Source organism: Pelobates fuscus, chromosome 3 (assembly GCF_036172605.1).
Source record: "Pelobates fuscus isolate aPelFus1 chromosome 3, aPelFus1.pri, whole genome shotgun sequence".
Lineage (NCBI taxonomy): Eukaryota > Metazoa > Chordata > Amphibia > Anura > Pelobatidae > Pelobates > Pelobates fuscus.
The window spans coordinates 390,411,116-390,432,579 of record NC_086319.1 but is presented as its reverse complement, the minus strand read 5'-3'; positions in this window follow the sequence as shown (position 1 = coordinate 390,432,579).

Genomic DNA, 21,464 nt, shown 5'->3' with positions numbered 1-21,464 from the left:
CGTTCCTACCAAATGGAACAACATCCTTAAAGTTTAATGGACCTTCAGGTATTAAAGGAAGAAGAGTGGCGACTTTATACAGCGTTGACTATCCAAAACCCTAGGAGTGATGAATCCTTATTCAACATACCAGGAGTTTGGGCAGAGAACAACCCACCAGGACTGGCCCGCAATATTCCACCTATTAAAATCGAACTAAAACTTGGGGTTTATCCAGTGAGCCTAAGACAATATCACATCCCGCAGAAGGCTAAGAAGAACATCCAATCTTATCTGGATAAGTTCATACGGTATGGTATCCTAAAATTCTGTACTTCCCCCTGGAACACCCCATTGCTGCCTGTTCAAAAGCCCGGTACAGATGAGTATCGACCTGTACAGGACTTGAGAGCAGTCAATGATGCGGTTGTTAGTATACATCCAGTTGTGCCCAATCCATATAACCTGCTTGCTTTAATTCCGGGCGGGGCTACTTACTTTACAGTCTTAGACCTCAAAGATGCCTTCTGTTGCCTCCGAATTGCCGCAGAAAGCCAATATATCTTTGCTTTCCAATGGGAAAACGCTGTAACGGGCTCAAAACGCCAAATGACCTGGACAAGACTGCCCCAAGGGTTTAAAAATTCACCTACCCTATTTGGTTCAGCTCTAAGTCAAGATCTATTGGATATCGAGTCCATCCCAGGAGAGTGTGTATTGTTACACTATGTAGATGACTTGTTGATAGCAGCAGTTACAAAGGAAATGTGTCAGCAAGCAACGCACGATCTACTACACATTCTCTGGAAGGCAGGATACAAGGTGTCTAAAAAGAAGGCTCAGTTGTGTTTGCCAACTGTCAAATATCTGGGATTCCATATCTCTGAAGGTCAAAGAATTATGGGGCCAGAGAGAAAAGAAGCTGTGTGCCAAATACCGATACCCAAGAATAGAAGACAAGTGCGAGAATTCTTGGGGGCAGCAGGCTTCTGTAGGATATGGATTCCCAGCTACGCGATACTGGCAAAACCTCTGTATGCAGCTATCAAGGGTACAGAGCACGACCCCTTCTTATGGACTCAAGAACAGCAGACGGCATTTGAAGATGTGAAGAAGGCTTTGATGAGTGCCCCAGCATTAGGTCTACCCGATCACACACGACCATTCTACCTGTATGTACATGAGCAAAGAAGAATGGCTGTGGGAGTATTGACACAGTACTTGGGATCATGGCAAAGACCTGTTGCCTACATGTCTAAGCAATTGGATGCAGTGGCCAGCGGACTTCCACCTTGTCTAAGAGCCGTAGCTGCAGCCGCCTTGCTAGTAGCTGAAGCCGATAAACTCACTCTGGGTCAAGAACTTTATGTACGAGTCCCACATGCAGTACAGACGTTGTTGGATTACAAAGGAAATCATTGGTTTAGTAACAGCCGTATGACCAAGTATCAAGCAATGTTGTGTGAAAACCCAAGAGTGCATTTAGAGACTGTAAACACCTTAAATCCAGCTACCCTTTTGCCACAACCTACTGAAAGTCAAGATGATTGTTTGGAAGTGATGGATGAAGTATTTTCAAGTAGACCAGATCTTCGTGATTTTCCCATCCAGAACCCCGATGTTCAATATTACACCGACGGCAGTAGTTATGTGAAAGAAGGGATCCGCTATGCAGGATATGCAGTAACAACGATAGACAAGGTGATAGAAGCTCGGCCACTGGTAAAAGGAACATCAGCACAAAAGGCAGAATTGATAGCACTGACAGGAGCGTTACAATTGGCTGAAGGTTTAAGAGTGAACATCTACACGGACTCCAAGTATGCGTTTTTAACCACTCATGCCCACGGAGCTTTGTATAAAGAAAGAGGACTATTGAATTCAGAAGGCAAAGAAATCAAGTACGCAGCTGAAATCCTACAACTATTGGAAGCAGTGTGGGAGCCGAAAGAAGTCGGTATTATACATTGTCGAGCGCATCTGAGAGGAGATGGTGATGTAACCAAAGGAAATCGGATGGCAGATAGTGCAGCTAAGCGTGCCGCTGAATCAGGAAGACAGGAATATGTGGAGCATATAGCTGCTCTTATACCAACTCCACTGTCCCAATGGACTCCAGTTTATACAGCTCAAGAAGAGGAGTGGTTAAAGACTGAACCTGGAAAGTATTTGGAGAACAAATGGTATCAGTTAGAAGATGGAAGAATAGTCATTCCAGCATCACTAGCGGTAGAAATTGTCCAGAACTATCACAACGGGAGACATTCTGGGAGAGATAGTACAGAAGAATCTCTCAGAAAACATTTCTACATACCAAGATTGTCCAACTTGACTCAGGCCATTGTACGAAGATGTGTAACGTGTGCTAAAAATAATGCAAGGCAAGGACCAGTGAAGCCACCAGGAGTCCAGTTTATGGGGGGACTCCCCATGTCCGATTTACAAATTGACTATACGGTGATGCCTAAATCTGGTGGACATCGCTACCTGCTGGTAGTTGTGTGTACCTATTCAGGCTGGGTAGAAGCATGTCCTACTCGTACAGAGAAAGCAGGAGAAGTTGTGAGATTCCTGCTACGAGAAATAATACCCCGATATGGACTACCCTGCTCTATAGGATCGGACAATGGTCCAGCTTTTGTTCATCAGTGCCTACAACAACTGACTCATATGCTTGGTATAAAGTGGAGGCTTCATACGGCATATAGACCCCAGAGTTCTGGTAAGGTAGAGAGAATGAATAGAACTATTAAGAATCAGTTGGCTAAAATGTGTCAGGAAACCCAACAAGTGGAACGTTCTCTTGCCCATAGCTCTATTGCGAATCCGCAGTACACCTACCAGAAGGATGGGCCTCTCTCCTTTTGAAATCATGTATGGGCGACCACCTCCCGTACTTGGTAACTTAAGGGGGGATTTGAGTCAGTTGGGAGAAGGAATTACCCGGCAGCAGGTTGTAGAGTTGGGTAAGACTATGGAGGAGGTACAGAAATGGGTACAAGATAGATTACCTGTGAATATTTATCCCCCAGTTCATAGTTACCACCCAGGAGACCAAGTGTGGATTAAAGAGTGGAATAATGTACCGTTAGGGCCCAAGTGGAGAGGTCCTTATGTTGTTCTTTTGTCTACCCCTACAGCGATAAAAGTAGCCGAAGTGACTCCATGGATACAACACTCCAGGGTTAAACCAGCAGCAGTCGATTCTTGGCAAGTTACAGCAGATCCAGAGAATCCCTGCAAGATCCGGTTAAAACGCACGACTCAGTCGGAGTGACGAGGAACCTTGTGGATTACAAATTTTATTGTTTCAGAGATTTGGTAAGTGAGTGAGAAGGCCATAATAAAGCCTGTCCGCTCACCGACGTATAGTGTATAAGCCAGGAAAAGTCCCGAAGGGACCCCTGTGAAGACGAGCAGAACTCCATTCCCTGCAGCCCTTACATCCTGGAAGCTGAGGTGCCTTCGCACGGACGAAGACTGAGGATGACGACGAAAGATGTATTCTTAATGTTTTTATATGTGTATTTTTATATTCAGGAAGGTAGAGGTACCGACACTCCTAGCTGTGAGGTATGCATTAAGACTACAAGAACAGGTAACCATATTTCCCAAACCCTAATTTGGCATTCGCAATACGAGTGTAAAGGAGATGTATCAAGATGTAGATACTTAAATATAGAATATAGTGTGTGTCATTTAGGAGTAGGAGAACCTAAGTGCTTCAGTCCAGAGTATCAACCTCGTACAATTTGGTTGACTCTCAGGAATGGAGATCCTCAGGGGACCCTAATAAATAAGACGGTATTAGAATCCGTACATTCTTCGGGTGTTCTGCTATTTGATGCGTGTAAGGCGATATCAAGTGGTAGAAAGCCGTGGAATGTATGTGGGGATCTTAGATGGGAGAGGACGTATGGGTCTAACGATAAATATATTTGTCCCAGTAGTAAAAATAAGTATGTGAGCCCTAGATGCCCAAATAGAGATTATAACTTTTGCCCATATTGGTCTTGTGTGGGGTGGGCAACTTGGGGACAGACAGTAGACAAGGACATGATTGTGACTAAGTTGCCTACCAATCCATACTGTAAGTCTATGGAATGCAATCCAATCCATATACTTATAAATAACCCCGACAAGTTCTTAGATAAATATGGTAATTTATTTGGGTTTCAAATATATGGGACGGGTTTAGATCCTGGGACAGTATTGTTTATAGGGATAGAGACTGATAAGGTAACCTCCCAAACTCATCAAGTATACTGTAGCGGAACCCTATTGTGGCTGTCCTCCCTGTATTATGGATTGCCCTCATCTACCCTGTTAGTCTGGGGGCAAAGGGGAGAAGTGTGGCGAAACCGACCTCGCCACGTGTCCTTGGAGGGGGCTGCTTGCCCGCCTCTTGCCTTTGGACTATGGCCCTGCAGGTTAAACTGTTTATTTTCCCTGCAGAAAGGCTTATTCGTGTGATCTGAGTGCCATTCATCTAATAATGTGCAGTCAGATCAAAGCTATCTGGGGATATGTAGAAATGTGTGTTTTATGTACTAAATGTATCAGTATGTAATTTTATGTCTTTTACTGTCTTTTTGTCTGCCATGTGGGTAATGGAGTTTGGCTCTGTCTTTGGAGATAATTGGATTCCTTCTCCAATTATCTCCAGGGCAGAAGGGAGGAAGCCAGGATGCATTGTGGGGATGGTTTTACTTTTACTGTTTGAGCCAGATTAAAATACAATCAGCCAGGGGGAACAAAAGATACTTTTACTAACTTTTAAACCCCTGGTCTGATTCATGCCATTTTTTTATATGTTATTCCCCTGAATGGATTGATTGTGAATATGTATTTTTATGCGAATGTGATGAATATTATAGAAGTTATGAATATGGTGTAAAAGTTATGTTTGAAACTGTACAATAATGGGATTATGTGTCACACTAAGGGGAGGGGATGTGTGGGTTGTACCCAAGATACCATTGGTTGTTTTATGCCTCCCCCTGGGTGTGGCTTGTCTGTGTACAGTTGTAATAAAAGGCAGGCTGGATGTACCAGCCAGCAGTTCTGTTCCTGAAACTGTGTGTCGTCCAGTTATTGGTATTGCTGTGGGGATATCGCTGTGTTACTTTGCCTGCTGGAAACTCTGCCTATGGATCTACTATTGCCTTGTTCCTGAGCCTTCCTGGGATCGTCAGTGGAGAATAGCTGTGGGATATCAGCTCTCCGCTACATTGGTTGGCAGCGCTGGGATCCAGACTCACAAGGGAACAAGGATTAATGGAATACGGATGGAGAGTGACTATGCTAAGCTTAAAAGATCCACGCTAAAGGACTTACTGGAAGCAAGAGGGATTGCAGCAAGCAACAAAAAGAAAGCAACTCTCATTGCAGAAGTCATGGCAGAATACCAAACCGAGGACAGGGCAATCCCTGAACAGCAAAACACATCGGATGGGTCAGAACAAGAAGAATTTCAAAGACAAGTGAAATGTAGACTGGCCTTTTATGGAGGAAAAGAAACGCTTGACATTATTTTCAGGACTATGACCGAGGTGCAAGAATTTATGTGGCGCCAAAGGCCACAACCATCCACAGTACGGGACACTGCAAATACCAACAATACAGAGGGTAAGATAAAAATTCCTTACCAAGCGTTTAAAAACTATGTGGAGGCGGAGGAAGACATAGATGCTTTCCTCCAAGATTTTGAAAGACTGTGTGCCTTGCATAAAATCAATACTGAGGATTGGGTACCTATTTTGGCTGGGCGGTTGTCTGGGAGGGCAGCAGAAGCTTATAGAACTGTACCAGATGAGGAGATCCGGAACTACAGCCGAGTAAAAGAGATTATATTGGCCCGGTATGCCATAACACCAGAGGCATACCGAAGGCGGTTTCGAGAGTTGAAAAAGACAGATAAAGACTCACATGCCGAGTGGGCTTGTAGGTTGCAGCGGGCGGCCCTTGGCTGGGTGCAAGCCAGCAAGGCACGATCCATGGAAGATGTGATACAAATGTTGCTCATGGAACAATTCTATGATGGGGTAACAACGGATGTACAGGAGTGGGTAAGAGACCGCAACCCTGTATCCCTCACAGAGGCGGCTAGGAAGGCGGATGAGTACCTAGATGCACGCAGGTCACAGAAACCGATAGCCCCAAAAGTCACAATGAAAACCTTTGGGGGAACAAACTACCCCCCTGTACCACCCCGACAGCTACCACCACCACCACCGGCTGTGCAACCACGTTTCCGCCAACCTAGCTCTGGGCCCTGTCATCACTGCCAGAAGTGGGGGCATTACAAAAGAGAGTGCCCACAACTCCGAGACCGATCCTCATGGATCCGACCAGGGCCCCCACCACCCCCGAGAGCCACTGCCCATCACTACCAGGAGGAGCCACCAGTTGCTTATCGCTCCGCGGTTCCTGTCACCACCATAGAACAGTGGGAGGTACTACACGAAGCTAACCCACTACAAGCCCATGCCGATAACTGCCAGCACCACAGACAGACGGTATACCTGGAGGGAAAAGCAGTACAGGGGCTCCGAGACTCTGGTGCCACTATAACCCTGGTCAAAAGCCACTTGGTCGCTGACAAGGCCAAGACTAACCGGACTATAGCCGTCAGAGTTGCTGGGGGAGCCGTCTACCGGCTGGACACTGCCAACGTCCATTTGCATTGGGGAGCGGGGGTAGGGAGGGTGGAGGTGGGGTTGATGCCCCAGTTACCCACAGAGGTGGTACTGGGAAATGATTTGGGAAAGCTCACATCTGCTTTTGAGCCACAACCCACCATCACTGAGGAAGCACACCCAGTGGTCACCCGACAACAGGCCCGCACCCAGGACTACAACACACTGCCGGAGGTCCAGGTAAGAGAACCTTCCCCTTCCCTAGACTGGGTCCCCTGGTCCCCCCCTAACGAATTTGCAGCAGAGGTGATAACTGACCCTACCTTGCAAGTATATAGAGATAAAGTCACCTCTGATCACCCTGGGGCAGAGGGGGAAAGATTTGTATGGGAGGGACAGCTGTTATACCGGGAGTCCGACAAGAAAGTAGAGGGGTCAGACCCGATTGTGTTAAGGCAATTAGTGGTACCACAGAGGTACCGAGCCGAATTGCTGCGGATAGCACACGACATTCCGCTATCCGGGCATTTAGGGGTTAGTCGGACCAGATACCGACTGACGCAAAATTTCTTTTGGCCGGGAGTTAGCCAGGAAGTACGGAAGTATTGTAATACCTGTGACACGTGCCAGAGGGTGGGGAAGAGGGGAGACCGGCGGAAAGCAAAACTGCATCCGCTACCGATAATTGAGGAACCCTTCCACCGAATAGCGGTGGATATCATAGGCCCCCTCCAGAAACCTAGCCCTTCCGGCAAGAGGTACATCCTCACGGTGGTAGACTACGCTACCCGATACCCCGAGGCAGTGGCCCTGACAAATATCCACGCTGAGACAGTGGCCGAGGCCCTGATGCAGATCTTCTCCCGGGTAGGGTTACCTAGGGAGATCATCTCGGATCAGGGTACTCAGTTTACTGCCGAGATCACCCAACAACTCTGGAGGCTGTGCAATGTTAAGTCCATTATTAGTGCCCCATACCACCCCCAGACCAACGGGCTCTGTGAAAGGTTCAATGGCACCTTAAAGCAAATGCTCCGAACCTTTGCTGAGACCCATAAGGACTGGGAGCGATTCCTGCCGCACCTCCTCTTTGCTTACAGGGAAGTGCCTCAGGAATCAACGGGATTTTCCCCATTTGAGTTATTATTTGGGAGGAGGGTAAGAGGACCCCTAGATCTCATCCGAGAACATTGGGAGGGAGACCGGAGTGCAGACGGTACCCCCATCATACCCTATGTGTTGGCACTTCGGGACCGACTGGAGGCCCTAACTAAGACAGTAGGAGAGAACCTCCAGGCGGCCCAGACGCGTCAGCGTACATGGTATGATCGGGGCGCCAGGGACCGTAGCTTCCAGGTGGGACAGAAAGTTTTAATTTTAAAACCTGTACGACATGATAAGCTGCAGGCCGCATGGCAAGGCCCTTATAGAGTCGTGGAACAGAGATGTGACACCACTTACATAATTGGCCCCTGCACAGGAACTGGAGGGCGACGCATGCTCCATGTGAACATGCTAAAGCCCTACCGGGAACGTTCAGAGGAGGTGACAGCGATTTGTGCACCCACCTCCGACGAGTGTGACAGCCTTCCCCTTCCAGATCTGCTGGAAGATGGGAAGCTGTCTGGAGATTTAGGAGAAGTTGTACTGGGAGACCGGCTGAGTCCACAGGAGCGTATCGAGGTACAGCAGCTGTTGCGAGAGAAGCAAGAAACTTTCTCTAATGTACCTGGGTACACTCCTCTGGCAACTCACCGGGTCGAGACCCCAGGGCAACTACCCATGCGCCAGACCCCCTACCGCATCCCAGAAGCGGTGAGAGAAAACATGCGCAAGGAGATCGATGAGATGCTCCAACTGGGGGTGATAGAGCCCTCAGATAGTCCATGGGCCTCTCCGGTAGTCCTCGTGCCGAAGCGAGACGGTACGACTCGCTTCTGCGTGGACTATAGGAGATTAAATGAGAAAACCGTGTCAGACGCCTATCCTATGCCCCGGATAGACGAGTTACTAGACAGAATGGCCAGGGGCCAATACCTCACCACTATTGACTTGTGTAAAGGATATTGGCAAATCCCCCTGGCCCCAGACGCCATCCCGAAGTCGGCCTTTGTCACCCCATTTGGCTTGTATCAGTTTAAGGTCATGCCATTTGGGATGAAAAACGCCCCAGCTACCTTCCAGAGGATGGTAGATCGACTTCTGGATGGATTCCAGGACTATACCTGTGCCTACCTGGACGATATTGCTATTTTTAGCAATACGTGGCAAGAACACTTGGCTCATATAGGAGCTGTACTAGACAGGATAAGGGAAGCTGGTTTGACCCTGAAGCCGGCTAAGTGTAGTATCGGAATGGCTGAGGTGCAGTACCTGGGACATAGAGTAGGGTGCGGTAAACAGAAGCCCGAACCTGCCAAAGTAGAGGCCGTAGCTCAGTGGCCCACCCCTAGGACTAAGACCCAGGTGTTAGCATTGCTAGGGACCGCGGGGTATTACAGGAAGTTTGTCCCCAATTATAGCGCCCTGGCCAAACCCCTCACAGACCTGACCCGTAAGAACCTTCCCCGCCAAGTAAACTGGACCCCGGAGTGTGAGCAGGCATTCCAACAACTGAAAAATGCACTGATAAATGCCCCTGTCTTGGCAGCTCCCAATCCAACTAAACAATTTCTTGTTCACACAGACGCTTCTATGTTTGGATTGGGAGCAGTACTGAGCCAAGTCGGGGCCGATGGCGGAGAACATCCCGTGGCTTACATCAGTCGTAAGCTGTTACCTAGAGAAGTAAGCTACGCCGCCATCGAAAAAGAATGCCTGGCTGTGGTGTGGGCCCTAAAGAAACTGCAGCCCTATCTGTACGGACAGCCCTTTTCCTTGCTCACGGATCACAACCCGTTAGTATGGCTGAACCGGGTGGCTGGGGACAATGCCAGGCTGCTGCGCTGGAGTTTGGCGCTGCAGCCCTTTGACTTTAATATCCAGTACCGACCGGGTAAGCAGAATGGAAATGCTGACGGGTTGTCCAGACAAACTGACCTAGAAAAATGATCCGTGAGCCCCGGACATCCCCAAGCCGATCCGTGTTGGATCAGACTGTGTATGCCGGCTTGTGGGCAAGGGGGAGCAGTGTAGCGGAACCCTATTGTGGCTGTCCTCCCTGTATTATGGATTGCCCTCATCTACCCTGTTAGTCTGGGGGCAAAGGGGAGAAGTGTGGCGAAACCGACCTCGCCACGTGTCCTTGGAGGGGGCTGCTTGCCCGCCTCTTGCCTTTGGACTATGGCCCTGCAGGTTAAACTGTTTATTTTCCCTGCAGAAAGGCTTATTCGTGTGATCTGAGTGCCATTCATCTAATAATGTGCAGTCAGATCAAAGCTATCTGGGGATATGTAGAAATGTGTGTTTTATGTACTAAATGTATCAGTATGTAATTTTATGTCTTTTACTGTCTTTTTGTCTGCCATGTGGGTAATGGAGTTTGGCTCTGTCTTTGGAGATAATTGGATTCCTTCTCCAATTATCTCCAGGGCAGAAGGGAGGAAGCCAGGATGCATTGTGGGGATGGTTTTACTTTTACTGTTTGAGCCAGATTAAAATACAATCAGCCAGGGGGAACAAAAGATACTTTTACTAACTTTTAAACCCCTGGTCTGATTCATGCCATTTTTTTATATGTTATTCCCCTGAATGGATTGATTGTGAATATGTATTTTTATGCGAATGTGATGAATATTATAGAAGTTATGAATATGGTGTAAAAGTTATGTTTGAAACTGTACAATAATGGGATTATGTGTCACACTAAGGGGAGGGGATGTGTGGGTTGTACCCAAGATACCATTGGTTGTTTTATGCCTCCCCCTGGGTGTGGCTTGTCTGTGTACAGTTGTAATAAAAGGCAGGCTGGATGTACCAGCCAGCAGTTCTGTTCCTGAAACTGTGTGTCGTCCAGTTATTGGTATTGCTGTGGGGATATCGCTGTGTTACTTTGCCTGCTGGAAACTCTGCCTATGGATCTACTATTGCCTTGTTCCTGAGCCTTCCTGGGATCGTCAGTGGAGAATAGCTGTGGGATATCAGCTCTCCGCTACATATACCATTCCTTTTATGAAGAGATGAGCATAGATAATAAGATCCCCCATAATGCTAAAAACCTGTTCATTGATTTAGCCGAAAGTATTGCCGGTAGTCTTAATGTTACCAACTGCTATGTGTGTGGAGGTACTAACATGGGAGACCAATGGCCTTGGGAAGCAAAGGAGGTAATGTCCGGTTCTGAGGCAGTTGACCAATTAATATCTACACAAGCCGATTATCATATGAGTGTTAGAGGTAAATCTGAGTGGAGATTAAAGACCTCCATCATAGGTTATGTTTGCATAGCGAGGAAAGGAATGATGTATAATACTTCTGTAGGAGAATTAACTTGTCTAGGGCAAAAAGCTTATGATGATGATACAAAGAATACAACTTGGTGGTCGGCTTCAAATGTCTCAGAACCATCTAACCCGTTTGCTAGATACGCCAATTTAAAGGATGTGTGGTTTGATCTATCCATCACATCTAACTGGAGAGCCCCAGCAAATTTGTACTGGATCTGTGGTAAGAAAGCCTATTCGGAGTTGCCACAGGACTGGGAAGGGGCATGTGTGTTGGGTATGCTCAAACCATCCTTCTTGTTACCTATTGAAACAGGTGAGACTTTAGGTGTTAAAGTGTATGATGTGAATCATAGGAAGAAAAGGGGACCCATAGAGATAGGCACCTGGGAAGATAATGAATGGCCTCCCCAGCGTATTATAGATTACTATGGGCCAGCCACGTGGGCAGAGGATGGTACCTTTGGTTATAGAACCCCTATTTATATGCTCAACCGTATTATAAGATTACAGGCAGTGGTTGAGATCATTACTAACGAGACATCACAAGCGCTCAATCTTCTAGCGAAGCACAATACCAGGATGAGGACAGCAGTATACCAAAATAGATTAGCCTTGGATTACCTTTTGGCAGTAGAGGGAGGTGTATGTGGGAAGTTTAACCTGAGCAATTGCTGTCTTCAAATAGATGATGAAGGGCAAGCAATAGCTGAGCTTACTAGCCATATGGTTAAACTAGCGCATGTGCCTACTCAGGTATGGAAAGGGTACAATCCAAGTAGTTGGTTTGGTAGCTGGTATGAGTGGTTTGGAGGGCTTAAGGCAGTGGTAGGTGGAGTCCTACTGATTTTAATGTTGTGTCTACTCCTGCCGTGTCTTATACCCTTAGTAGTTAGGTCTGTGCAAAGCCTGATAGAAAATATAGCAGAGAGGAAGGCTGCTGCACAGATAATGGCAATTTATAAATATAAGGCTCTAGATCAGGGAGAACCAATGCAGGAAGATGAGTGTTGAAGATTCACATCATAAGATAAGTCTGGTCTGGTTCAAGGTAACTTGCGGTGTATGCAAACCAAGGTTAAGTGATGCCTCAAGTAATTGTGAAATATCAGGAGGCATCAAAGGGGGGAATGTGGTGGAATCTCGGTAAAAATAAATTTAGTAGGCCGAGATTACCACGTGGCATGTGTACGTGCATATGCTGACGTATCGATCAGTTGGTTGCACGAGGCAAGATATGATCAGTAGTGTACGGAGCATGTGCGATAATACAGGATGTAGTACTCCCCTCCCCTATTGTGCTGGACAGGCCATGCGGTCAAGCAGGAAGTTAATTCTTATTTGTATTGATTGGTCAAGAGAATGTGCGGGTGGAGCTTAATATGGGAGGAGTTATGTGCCTATATAAGGAGCCTGCACTATTGTCCGGGGCTCAGAACTTGCTGTATTTTGGTGACATTAGTCCCTCTGAGTCCCGATCGGTGATCCAATAAAGAATCTCTTCCTTCCTGAAGAAACCTGTGTCCATCTCTCTGTGCTTGGCTTCCGTCAGTTTCTCCGGTATCAATATATCTCTATGAGTAAAGTTCAGTGTCTCCATGCAGAGGGTTTAAACACTGAATGTCAGTCACACTGTGCAGCCCTGCCCCAGGAAGCACCTCTAGTAGCCATATGAGGAGTGGCCAGTGGAGTTATCCCTATGCTGTAATGTAAACACTGCATTTTCTCTTAAAAAGACAGTATTTACTGCAAAAAGCCTGAAGGGAATCATTCTACTCACCAGAACAAATACAATAAGCTTTAGTTGTTCTGGTGACTATAGTGTCCCTTTAAGGATAGAGTACTCAAAAACTCTCTTTCTCTGATATACATATATATATATTTAAGGAGGATGGAACCAATATTTAGGACAGGGGTCTACATAGACACACCCAATAAGGGATTTATGCTACAGTCGTTTCATTTCTGCACAAGCTAACATAAGCTACAGTGTGACTACTCTTATCTTCCTGAACAGATTTTGTTGTGCTTTTTTTCTTAATGAATGTAAGTGAGATTATGCATGATTATGGACATAATATGGAGAAGCTATGTCAGTGATGGGAGGAAAGGGCCCCCCGTAGTTTTACCTCTGCCAGGGGCTTACGTGGTATTCGGTTCTTGGAGCTAGCAAACTCTATTTAAACTACTTTGAATATCCTTTAGCTTTAACTTATTTTGTTAGAAAATATGGCAGTTCCTCTGACATTTCCTAACTTTTATAAAGCCATGCTGACTCTTGATAATAGCCGTGTCATCTCATCTGTATGTTTTGAAAAATAAAGTCCTTTAGCAGCCGTTCCAGAATCTGTCGCTGTAGATATCAGTCAAAGTGATGAACAAACGAACACCAAATGAGAGCAAACAGACCATGCCACGCCAAAGTCAGAAGGCATCATTATAACGAGGTTCATTCAGGTTTCATAGACATTTTAACTACAAGCGTTTCTGAATATTGTAAACACACTTCGTGTATTTGAATACCATGTGTTCATTTCTGAAGTCGAGTTAACTCTTAATCATATTTTAAGGGAGAAGTCTCAGCTGCAATAAAATCCAAAGAATGAGGGCAAATTCAACATGTGTTTTACAGACACTAGAACGGGTGATGTACACATATTGTTTGAAGTTTACAGGGGGGTTACTAGCCTTTCCTTTGGAATGTCCAAGGATATTGTGTTGTATGATAAGAACAGAGGACCCCTGGGGATAATTAGCTGAACCTAACTCACATCCTTCAGTCAGGTCTCCCATCCCATTTGGGTATTGACAAGTTAAAGTGACTCTCCAGTACCAGGAAAACAAAGCCGTTTTCCAGGCACTGCATAATCCTGCAGTGCCACCATCCCCGGTTAAAACCCCTTCAGTGACTTACCTGAATCGGCTACGGGTCAGGCTCTGCCCACGCTCCTGCTGGCGTCGCTCCTGCTGCCGACTGACGTAGACGGGGGATACCTAATGCGCACGTGCATTAGACGTCCCCTTGGAAAGCATTAATAAATGCTTTCCTATGGGGATTCCGGCGATGCTGGAGGTCCTCATGCATAGCCTGAGGACGTCCAGCTTCCTTTCAAACACGTTTCGTGTTTTAAGAACCCGGAAGTACCTCTATTGTCTGTCTGATAGACAGCCACTAAAGAAGGACTTAACCCTGCAAAGTAATTATTGCAGTTTATAAAAAACTGCAATAATTAAGCTTGCAGGGTTAAGGCTGATGGGAGTTGTCACCCAGACCACTCCAATGGGCAGAAGTGGTCTGGGTGCCGGGAGTGTCCCTTTAAGAATAATTTATAGCTCTCTATCTGTGTGTCTGTTTCCCATTGGTGTAAATAATTTGCAAACACATTTCTTGTGCATGTTATTATTATCATTACTAGTATTTATATAGCGCTAAATAATTTTGCAGTGCTTTACAATATTTTGAAGGGGGAGAATTTACAATAAATTAAACAATTACACAGTGACAGAGGAGAAATTGGTAGATGAGGGCCCTACTCAAACCAGCTAAAAGTCTAGAGGAGGTGGGGTACAAAAACACAACAGGGCAGAACCAAACACGGTGACAGCCACCAAACAAGGTGGAAAAGTTGCATGACTGCTGACCCTCTCCCTTTTTATCTTCCGTTACCCTTCCCCCCAATAAAACACAGACAACCAAATTGTGGGTAAGGGCAACGGCCACAGCTTTTATTATTAAGCCAGCATAATTTAAACCAACTGTCAGCTGCTGGGTTTTCCCAGCAGACAGCTAACACAACAAATCTTCCAGAGCCTCTTCAGCCTGAAGTCCGTCCTCAACCAGACCAGGCTGCGACTCCCCAAGCCCGTCCGGGCACTGCTCTCAGTTCCACTTGCTGGCGAAGGACAAACCGCAGCTGTGACAAAAGAAACAGAAAAGAAAACATACCAAACACAACACATATAACCATAACATATCCCGTGTTCTCACCAACCCAGGGATGGTGGGCTGGAAACAGCACTGCTAGGATCCCTCAGCGTGCTCTCCAGTGGTCTGGTAAGTATTTCCCAGTGACCCCGGTCCAGGTTCATCCCAAACATTGTATCAATTTTTCTCACCATGGCAACCTCTCCGGGCAGCAGTCATGCTCCCCCCTCCTTATCCACTCCGGGGGTTGGCCTTGACTGCTGACCCTCTCCCTTTTTATCTTCCGTTACCCTTCCCCCCAATAAAACACAGACAACCAAATTGTGGGTAAGGGCAATGGCCACAGCTTTTATTATTAAGCCAGCATAATTTAAACCAACTGTCAGCTGTTGGGTTTTCCCAGCAGACAGCTAAGACAACAAATCTTCCAGAGCCTCTTCAGCCTGAAGTCCGTCCTCAACCAGACCAGGCTGCGACTCCCCAAGCCCATCCGGGCACTGCTCTCAGTTCCACTTGCTGGCGAAGGACAAACCGCCACCGCAGCCTCTCCCCTATCCCTGGAGAGGACTGCATCCCCCCGAAGCCAGCGCCTGTTCAATGGCTGACTGCAACCCCAAATTAAATATACCCAGCCCAATTTCGTTTAGGTGGACCCCATCAGTCCTCATTATGTTTGCGTTGTTCCCTTCCAGCTCCACATGACGAGCCACAAAGCCACCCAGCCTACGCACAAAACGTGAAATCGTCATGTTGAACCGACGCCTACCGCGCTCCACCGCCCTGGCGTGTGGCAGCGCCCCCCAAGCCGGCCGAGGAATAACTTCGGACCACACCAGTGTGACCTCGCTGAAAAGCGCGATACAGTGGGCCAAGTCGTGCTTGCATGCGTAAATTATATCCACAGCTCGGCACCGTACCAAGTCATTCCCCCCGGCATGAAGTACCAGAACCACTGACCCGGTCACGAAGCGCCGGAGCGCGACACACTCCGGATACATTTGGTGCCAGTCCAAACCCCGTATCCCCCGCCATCGAACCCTAACCTGCTCATGCGGGAGCCCTAGATTCCGTCCGTATGGTCTGTGCTCAGCGCGCCTAGCCGCCCAATAAATAAAGGAGTGACCGATGATCCAAACATACCGGGGGAAACCTGTGAAGAAAAACAACACATCATAACTACCAACAGTCTATAACAGATGAGGACATATATACAGTTGAAACCTGCGAGAATCCCATCGACCCATGCGCTGAATTGCAGCATCGGACAACCCTACCTGCCGCGCCTGAGTTGCTGCACCAATCCGGAAGGAGTGGGGAGAATATCCCTTATCCTCTATGCCCAAAGCCCCCAAAATAGCCTTAAAAACACTGGAGAACTGAGACCGAGTTAAGACTTACCCATCTGCGTGAAGCAAGAAGGACTCTGCAGCCTCCAGCCGTAAACGCGTGTATTGACCTACCAGCGCCACAGGACACCACCTACCCCCAGTAGCACCAATGCTAACCGACCTCCCCCGACCTAACTGATCTGTTTTGGACTTCCGAATGAAAACCTCCACTCCACTCTGCCCTATGCGAACGTCCCCCCTTCGAAGAGATGCCAGAGCCCTAGCCGACTCGGCCACCAACTCACTTATCCGCAGCACAGCGTAAAAACACAGAGAAAAGGCCACCCTGAAAAGCAGCGCCTCGAAGGAGGAGAAGCACACTGCAGAGAGAACTCCACATAGATCATCCAATAGGTGGATGGACACCGGCCGTCTACAATCAGGAACCCTTTCCTTCCTCCATCCCCGAAGAACCCTCTGGACCACGAACTCTTTTGAAAGGTCCTCCCACCCCATACAACGCATCAGGAAAGAAAGAGCCGCTAAACTGCGTTCCACCGATGCCACCGAAGCTGCGCACTCCCGTAAGGAGGATATGAAAGCCAAAGTAGACAGCAACCTACCCTCAGAGGAGTACAAACCGAACTCTCCCGCATAGACCAGCCACCGATCCCACACTGCCCGATAGGCAGACCACGAAGCGGGAGCCAGCGATCTCCTGAACAGGTCTGCTAGGTTCCGAAATCGAGGGTCCATAAGCACGTGGGACATACCAGACCAGCTTCCTCGGCTCCTGGAGCGACCTCCCGAAAACGATCCCACTGAAAGCAAGAAAGAGAGTCGGCAATGACATTAGACACTCCGGGAACATGGATTGCTCGGAACCAAATGTTAAATTCCAAACAACGCAGAACCAACCGGCGTAGCAAAGCCAATACTGGAACCGAGCCAGATGATAAACGATTCACCACATGGACCACACTCATGTTGTCCGTGCGGAAAACCACCTGCCTGTTCGCGAGCTCCTCCCCCCACAATTCCACTGCTACCACAATAGGGAAAAGCTCGAGAAAAGTCAAGTTACGTATCAGGTCCGCCTCGCGCCATGCAGCAGGCCAAGGCTCCGCACACCAACGTCCCCGAAAAAATGCCCCGAAGCCCAGGGAGCCGGAGGCATCCGTAAACAACTCCAGGGCCACATTAGATATCGCTTCTTGACGCCAAAATGTCCGACCATTGTACCCTGCGAGGAACTCACTCCAGACATTCAAATCGTCCTTAAGCCGCTTGGTGACCCGAATAAAATGATGGGGAAGACTAATGCCGACAGTAGCCAGAGACAGCCGTCTACAAAACACCCGACCCATAGGCATGATCCGACATGCAAAGTTCAAGTGGCCCAACAGGGATTGCATCTGACGAAGCTGCACCTTCCGCGCACCCTTCACCCGATCAACCATGGTCGTAAGGATCCCCAATTTATCACTGGGCAAACGAAAGACCAAACTGATGGAGCCAATCTCTATACCCAGGAAGGAAATAACCGCCTTCGGGCCCTCTGTCTTGTCCTCTGCCACTGTAACCCCTAAATCTCGCATAACTGCCTAAACTGACCCAACAAATATTCACATCGCGAAGAGTGAGCCGGACCGACGAACAGAAAATCGTCAAGATAGTGCAAGAGGGAAGAAAAACCTGACACCTCCGATACGATCCATTCCAGCAATGAGCTAAAAACTTCAAAATAATAACAAGAAATCGAGCAACCCATGGGGAGGCACATATCGTAGAAAAATTCCCCCTGAAACTGACACCCCAACAAATGAAAACAGGAAGGGTGAACTGGGAGCAACCGAAAGGCCGATTGAATATCAGACTTAGTCATCAGGGCCCTAGGCCCTGCTTCCCGAACGAGATCCAGAGCCCGATCAAAAGAAGCGTATCGGACCCGACTATCCTCCTTCGCAATCCCGTCGTTAACCGAAGCCCCCGCTGGAAAAGACAGGTGATGAATCAGCCGAAACACCCCCGGTTCTTTCTTAGGAACGAGGCCCAATGGGGACACCCGCAAATTATCAAACGGAGGAAAGGAAAACGGTCCCGCCATCTGTCCCAAGTCCACTTCTTTTTGCAGCTTAGCCGCCAGAATCCCTTCCTTACCCCGAATCGAGGACAAATTGTGCGCAAACGACGCCTCCACAGACGGAGTAAATGGGATCCTAAAACCGTCGGTGAAACCTTCCCAAAGCACCCGCGCATCCCTATGCCTGGGGTACCGTGCGAGCCACAGAAGCAGTTTTACCGCCCGTACCGGGGTCCTCCCCCCGAAGAGCGTCATCCTTTGATGCCGTCCTGGGGAGGGGTTTTCCTCTTCTAAAACACCGAACCGCCGGGTGAGCCCCACCACAGTGGGAACACTCATGTTTAAATCGACAACTGTTGTACCACCTGCACTGACTCTCATTGAAGAGCCAGCAGATGCCCTTCTTGATCCCGGCCGACGCTCCACCAGGAGTGCCGGCGGCCGAAGGAAAGGACGATGAGGCTGGACGGCACGGGGTCATGAGAAGCAACCAAAGGTTACCATCTTGCATGCCAAAATGCATGTGCGGTCGAACCGCCATTTTTTGTCTAAATTGCTGGTCGTATTTAAACCAGCATTGACCCCCATAAATTTTATAAGCCCCCCACATTAAATCCAAATAAGAAAACAAAGACAGGGCCCGCTCTGGAAACCTCGTCGACAAAATACTAGCGTAAGTTGCAAATCCTTGCAACCAATTACCGAAGGTACGGGGGAGCTCCTTACCTTTTCCAATCTCCGTCGCCTCACCACGTCGCGGTCTATCAGCGGATTCCCTATCAAACGGGACTAACGATATGGGGTCCACATACTCACCCTTCAAGATTTTCTCCTTCACCTCCAGCGACACATGCATCCCCAGGGGGGCTATGTCACACACCGGCCCCCCTGCAGTACCCTCCATAGAACCCAACGGAGGGGTCCCCGCGGGAAGCGAAGCGTCCTGCGCAGTTAAGCCAACCTGCCCTAAGCGATCTACTACTAAGTGCAGCAATTTTTTTACTTCCCCTGTATTCCCTTGTTCCAGCCCAGAGACCCCCTCTGCCCCTAACCAAGCGCGTGCGCACTCCAACTCACGGTTCTGGAGCAGGGGTCTCTCCATCAGCTCCACATCCGATCCATCCATCAATACAGGTCCTGTGGCCAGCCTGCCAGCTGCCCCTCCAGGTGGCTGGTGGCTCACCCCCATGGGAGCTCCAGATCTTCTGGGGTGGTTGTGTGGAGGGGAATCCTGCGTCCCTCCCTCCTCTGTGGCTGCAGAAGCACCTTCAGGTCTCCTGGGGTGATGAAGAAGAGGGGAATCCTGCGTCCCTCTCCTCTCCCTGGTGGTCCAAAGAGGCCCTGGCGAGTTCCTCCGCCGGCCTGCCTGCACCCGCTGGCCATCTCCACTTTCAGGGGGCCAGCGGTGCTCTGTTCCGGAATCCCCGGATCCATCTTCACCCGGACTTCCGGGTTCGGCAGTGGCCTGTGACGTCTGCGCTCCTTGACCCGCAGACGTCACGTACGCGCCACCAGCGTTCCGGCGTGCGGCACCCCGCCTCTTCCGGCGTGCGGCCGCACGCCCTGACGTCACATCCACTGCAGCCGGAAGAGAAGGGTGAGGACTGCGTGACCTCACCTCTCCCACAGCGCCATCTTGGGATCCGCCATCTTGATGGCCAGGCCCCGACCGGGCCATCCGCCGCGTGGAACACCTCTCCCCGCTCCTTCTTCTTCCGGAAACCGGATTCCTCCACAGGGGGCCAGCCTCACTCGGCCCTGGACAGGTAGTAGCTGGTGGCACAGCCCTGGCTCTCCGCACCGGACTGGGAGACAATCTGGATGGCGGCCTGGAACGGCGGGTACGAAGTCCTCTGGTGGGCCCCGACCCCTCTTGAGACTCCTGGGTGTTTTGGACGCTGTGAAGCAGCGCAGCATAAGACTCTGCGCGGTGTGTCCTCTGAAAGGCCTGCAAAATTGTGAGTAGAGCCTCTCTGGGCATGTCTGGGACATGAGCCATGATAAGTTATTGCAACTGCAGTGGCAAAATTCTGGAACAGCAGTTTTTAAAACACTAACAGCAGTTTTTCTTTTTTAAGGTGATCAGAAACAGCACTGCTAGGATCCCTCAGCGTGCTCTCCAGTGGTCTGGTAAGTATTTCCCAGTGACCCCGGTCCAGGTTCATCCCAAACATTGTATCAATTTTTGTCACCATGGCAACCTCTCCGGGCAGCAGTCATGCTCCCCCCTACTTATCCACTCCGGGGGTTGGCCTGAACTGGAGGTGAGAGTGGAGTGTGGCTCTTTAGGAGAGCAAGAGACAGATATGTTGTTCGCTTTTTAAGAAAGCTGGGCGCTCAGAAATAAAGAGCGATCTTACAAGTTGCCAGCAAGAAGCGTGTGTCTCTTGTGTTTTTGCTGAGGTCTTTGTTGGAATCAATGCAAGTTTAGGCCATGCTAATGAACCATATTCCTTGAAGTGTATTGTCAGTAGGACAAGCTAGTTAGTATACTCTGTAACAGCCAGAACATACAACCACAGTATATCCAGGGTTGCCGGTGAATCTGCTACCTAGCAAACGTAACCTTGAGGCTTACCTGAGCAGTTAGTGGTACAAGAAAAAAAACATGGACGATAGCAGGCCAGAAGTGGTACACCCTTAGTGCTAGAGACATCCAGGCCATATCACCACACCCCCTTCCCCATTTTAACAGCTCTATAAATTACTGACTTTACTTTTTCTTGCATGCTGATATTTCTTGACCCCAAAATTACCTCATCATTTGATATATAGCAATTTAAAATACTAATTTGTATCCAGGACCCATAATTGGAATGACAATTTTTTTTTTTCTTTTTTTTAAATTAAATCTCCCAGGTTAGTGCAACCACTCTAGTGAACTCACCCAGATGCAGCATCAAATTGAAAATAAAAATAAAGTTGAAGAATAATATGGAAACATGTACATTTGGATATAACCTCACGTACATTTCTAATTGTCTACAGCCAGGCCCAGGGGTTTTAGCCAAATTGGAAATAGAATAATGTGGTGATGTCCAAAACTTAACTTTTATTAGTGAAAAGTCCTAAAAGTTGGTTAAAATATATATATTCTGAAAAGTGCATTTTAAAAAGGCCATTGAAAAT